The sequence below is a fragment of the Humulus lupulus genome, chromosome X (genome assembly GCF_963169125.1).
Source record: "Humulus lupulus chromosome X, drHumLupu1.1, whole genome shotgun sequence".
Taxonomy (NCBI): domain Eukaryota; kingdom Viridiplantae; phylum Streptophyta; class Magnoliopsida; order Rosales; family Cannabaceae; genus Humulus; species Humulus lupulus.
In genome coordinates this window covers 197,969,569-197,975,110 of record NC_084802.1, presented here as the reverse complement: position 1 = coordinate 197,975,110, position 5,542 = coordinate 197,969,569, and positions in this window count along the sequence as shown.

Below are 5,542 nucleotides of genomic sequence, written 5' to 3'. Positions count from 1 at the left end.
GAGAATAATATAATGACGAAAGTAAAGAAAACACAACAATTTATAGTGGTTCGGCCCCAGGATCTGGTAATGACCTACGTCCACTTAGAATTATATTGATATGAAATCGGAAGTGTGATCAGAGAACTTGGGTTCAATGAGTTTCAGCACTTCACTTAAAGCAATACAAGTGTTTTAGGAGAAATTCTATCTCTCTCTATGGTTTTTTAGTTCAAAAGAAAGTCCCCTCCCCTTGAGCTATATCTTGCTATTTATAGGCTCATGGAGGATTACAGAATATTATTGCAGATATTATCCCCTGAATAGTGAGATATTCGGAAGATTGCATGAGATAAATTCGGGATTCACAAAGATCTTCTCACAAATGTTGCTTTACCAGTGGGACCACCGACCAGTCTGGTCGTGGCAAAGATAGGCTTGTCATGCTTCTGGTGTGTCTCCTGGTCGATACTCTAGCAGATGTTTCCAGGTATCAGCCACGTATCAAGAAATTATTCGCCACGTCACCAATGCTAATTTACCTGATAACATTTGCCCCCCAAAGTTTATTTACTACGAACAGTGAATAAACTTTGAACGTATGACTCTTCGGTAACCCCTCCTGACGTGTCAGGACCCTTCGTGCGTTCTTGAAAAAAGCAAACTACTCCTGTCTAATCATGGCTTTTCAGTTCCCCAGAAACACTTTTGACGGCCATCACGTTTCCCCATACTTCGAAAAGGGAAAATTAATGATCACGCCTTTTGAATATCAGAGACAAAATTATATAAGATCACCAGAGCCATTTCTTTCCTTTTCACGCACGCCACTACTCTGCCGAAAACCCTAAAAACCAGAGCTTTACCTTCTCCGGCGAACGTTCTCTTGCACTTTCAAGGCTCAGACGGTGGGCTCCTTAACTCCCGAAGCTCTCACTTCCACCTTCACGACCATTTTCCCTGGTAAGTTTCTTGAAAACTCATGCTTCTAATTTCTCGTGGTGCATGCTTTTTGATGGCGTACTGTTTGAGTCTCTTGGCCTCTGTTTTTTTTTTTAAGCGCCCGTAGATAGAATATTTTTCTAGGCAGAGTAGGCTTATGAGTTGGTTTAAAACCCAAGATCAATGCTTTTTGGGACGTAAAATCGAAGTAGCAATTTGATTTTTAAGCCAGTTGAAAATAATTTTTCTTGCCCTAAGGGGAGTCGAAAAAGCTTTTCAGGAAAACTTTTCACTTTCACCCTCTGATCCGCCTTTTAAACTGTTTGCTTAGAAAGACTTAGTTTCTTGCTAGAATGCTGCTGTATAAAGGCTTAGCTTTTATACTCGACCAGCGTTATTCTAAAAGCCTTCTAGGCTCTTCTGACCTCACCTCCCCATTCTTCTGTTTGCAGATTTTAATGCCAGATTTGTGGGGAGGTGAGAGACCCATCGACGAAGACCTTCTTGCCCAGCTGCTCGAGGGAGAAGAACAACCAACCGATCGCATTCACCAGATACCTTTCTCACGAGCCTCTTCCAGACCACATCCTTCTCCTCCAATGGCCCGTTCAAAGTCTTCTGGCAAGAAAAGGCCCGAATCTGAGAGTAACCCTACTTCTCCTGCCCAGCCTGGCTCGTAGGCGGGGGCTCCCTCGACCAGTGGTCGAGAGAATTTTGCTCCTGACCCTAATATCCAAACTAGGGCTCGTCCTCGCCATAGGAATCCGCCTGATGTCGAGTGGTACACTCCCCCGGCCAGTTCGATGACCCCTCGGATGGTCGCCAACTGCTTCAGAAAATTCCCCCTTATGGGGGTAACCATTACACGTCCTACTGCGGACCAGAGGGCTAACCGTCCAGGAGGAGCGCACAGCGCCTGGTCCCGGTATCACATTGAAGTGGGGGCTTATCTCCCTCTTCATCCTTTCTTTGTAGGGGTGGCCAATTATTTCGGCGTCGCCCCCTTCCAAATAACCCCCAACGGATATAGGATGTTGGCTGCACTCTATGTCCTGTACAAACTTAACAAGTGGCCAGAACCTTCACCTCACGAGGTCAACTACCTCTTCGACCTCAAGTCCAACCCTCAGCACAACGGGACGGGCTTTTTTCACTTTTGTCACCAGGAAACCGGCCGGACATTCCTGAGTGGTACTACTCATGTCTCGAACGTGGGGCATTATAATAAGGAGTACTTCTTTACTCCGAACATAGCCAGTAACAACCTGGCCTTCGCGAGAGGAGGTAAGAGCTTGCCTTTCGCTGGTCGAGACTTTTCCCCAGAGTATATTCTTTCATTTTTTTTTCTCAATTTTGACCTGTTTTTCAGGCCCCTGGTTACGTCCGACTCCAACACCAGACATGGTGTTGAGGTCCAATGCTCTGGCCAGGATGTCTGACGCAGCGAAAAGCGTCAAGGCCCTGATCATTGAAAAGAACTTGAGGTCGTCTGGCCTCCTGGCTCCTCACCATGAAAATAGAGGGTCCGTGGTGGACGAAGCCACTGCCTAGGGGGTTCCCGAGCAGCAACCTCCTGTGCCTTCTCCCAGGAGGAGGCCAACAGGAGTTTCGATCAGGGAACCCACGGGTAGCCCTTCTGCCAAAAGGCCTTCTGCTCCCCAAGGCAAGGGGAAAGAAAAGGCCACAGAGCCTGTTGTTGACTTGGGAGAGTCCTCTGATGACAATGGTAACTTTATTTCGCTTTTAAATGGTTTGCCAATTCCCTGTCATATGTTTGACGGGGACGGTAACTTTACATATGATCCAAATTTAGGGCTAGACTTCTTCATGCCAGAAAATGAGTTTATGATTAATAGAGTCAATAATGTAACGACCAGTAGTTGTAGCTCGGGTATTTACTTTGCTATCTTCTTTCTGTTGTATTACTTACTTTCACCTTTCTCTTTCCTTATTAGCCCCTTGCGTTTACCTTCATGCAGATATGTCGACTCCCAACATCTTCGACATGTACCAGGCCGAGGAAGAAGAAGAAGTCCCCCAACTCTCTCGGAGATCGAGAAAAAGGGCTGGTGAATCCAGTCGGGGCCCTTCGGCCAAAAAGAGTCGACCAGAAGACCCTCCTCAGGGCACACCAACTGGGCAAAATCCTGCGCCAACTGGGCGAACTCCTACTCCTCCTCCTGCTCCTTCCGAACAGCAAAATACTCCTGTTCGGCTCAATCCTCCAGCTGCGCCCGCTAGGGAGCATCTTTCTCGTGAAGAGGCCCATGGGGCTAGGCTCGTGAGCCGTGCCATCAGATCTACCAAGGATCGTCTTGACCGCATAGGCAAAGGCGAGCAAATTGGGACCGCCATGCTCCAAGCTGAAGAGTTACCAGTCGACCAGATCCTGAACAGGGCTCTGAACGAGATCTCCAGCGTAAGTGCTTCTTTATTCTCCAAGTCTTGTAGTTTTTAAACCTTGTGATAAGTCCTAACTCCTTTTTCTTTGTGCACAGGCCTTGCTTTCTGCCACTACTGCTCGTACCCGAGCTCAGGTTCTTGTCGAGCAGGTCGAGGCAAAAGCTATCGAGAAATATCAGGTGAAGGCAGCCGAGGAGCTTTCGGCTGCTGAGGCCAGGCATGCTACGGAGTTGGAAGCGATGGTCAGAGAGAGGGATGCAGCGGTGACCAAACTGTCCGCGGCCGAAGCTGCAAAAGATGCAGCGGTTAAGCTGAGGGAAGAGTACCGGTCGTACAACAAAACTCATCTCCGCAAAATCAAGCATCTGGAGGGGGTATTCAAGACTAAGGATGATACTATTGCCACTCTTGAGGGCAAGGTGCAGCAGTTGGAGCTTGACAACTCCAAGAATCTGGAAAAGTACAAAAGGACCACACTCCGATGTTTCTATAACTTCTGGAAACACAATCAGGGTGCTGACTTTAGCTACCTTTCAGAGGAAGTCAGAGCTGCGGAGTTGGCCCGGTGCGCTGCTCAACTGGCTGAAGAGGAGGCAAGAGCTGCGACTCCTGTAACCCCAAGCGTCGTTGGTTTGGAAGAAGAAACCATCGAGGAAGTGACTGACCAGGATGCTGCCCAAGACCCTCCTGCCCCCCAGGCCTCTTAACTTTTATTAACTATTTTTCTTTCTTTTTGAACATGCGACCCACGGGTCGTGATGTAAAGACACTAGTTTCTTTTTTAACTTTGCTGCACGGGCAGTAAATCTTTTTTATTTGAACAGTTACATCCAAGCAGCAATGCTTGCGGTGTAAAAGCTTAACTCTTGGTGCTATAATATTTTTACTTATTATAACATTTGTCTGTATGACCGAACTTAGCATAGTACTTTGCCATGATTTATCAAACACAAATTTTGAAAAATACACTAAGTACTGTAGCATGCTTTCACTCATTTTGTTCATGTGTTTACATACCTTGAGAGTATGCTTTGCTATCGATGTGCCTTATATGCCCCCCAAGTGATCGAGGAGCTTTAGGTCCTTGGTCACTTGCCTTGACTATGGCCTGTTCGAACATTCCTGTTCGTGCGGAAAAAATGATACTTGTGATACAGCAAAACAACACACGTAATGAACAAATACTTGCAAATGTAAATTCACAACAGGTTGGCAAGAATGACTGGCTGAGCACAGTCCCTTATAATCTCGTATTAAAAATGGACTAACATGTCTTTACGGGTGATTCTGAAACAGAATCTTACATATACGAGCAGTTAGCCATACATCGTGGCTAACCCTCTTTGCAAAACTTGTAAAAATTAATAGAAAAATCTAAACAAGCCAGTCCTTTAAGAAGGGTTGTTTATTGATAATACTTGCGCAGGTGTTCTCCATTCCAATAGCACGGAACGAGATCTCCGTTTAAGCGTGCAAGTTTGTAGGTGCCGGGGTGAAGGACTTCTTCAATCTGGTAAGGTCCTTCCCAGTTAGGTCTGAGTACGCCAGCAGTGGGGTCGCGGGTATTTAAGAAAACTCGTCGTAGCACCAAATCTCCGACGTTGAATTTTCTTCCTTTAACTTTGGAGTTAAAGTACCGGGCGACTTTTTGCTGGTAAGCAGCAACTCGGAGTTGAGATTTTTCTCTTATCTCATCGATCGAGTCTAAGGACTCCATCATCAACTGGCTGTTCGCGTCCTGGTCGTAAGTCAAACGCCGATGTGAGGGGGGATCTAGCTCAACAGGTAACATTGCCTCATATCCGTAGGCTAGAGAAAATGGGGTATGCCCCGTCGCTGTTCGATGAGATGTTCTATACGACCAGAGGACTTCAGGTAGCTGTTCTGGCCACGCTCCCTTAGCTTCTTCAAGCCTTTTCTTCAGGGTGTCCTTGAGGGTTTTGTTTACAGCTTCGACTTGCCCATTCGCTTGGGGGTGCACGACTGAAGAAAAACTCTTAATAACTTCGTGCCTCTCGCAGAAATCGGTGAACAGGTCGCTGTCGAATTGGGTCCCGTTGTCTGACACTATCTTTCTGGGCAAACCATACCGCCATACAATGTTCTTGATGACAAAGTCGAGAACTTTCTTGGTCGTGATAGTTGCGAGTGGTTCAACTTCTACCCATTTCGTGAAGTAATCGACTGCTACAACTGCGTACTTTACTCCTCCTTTCCC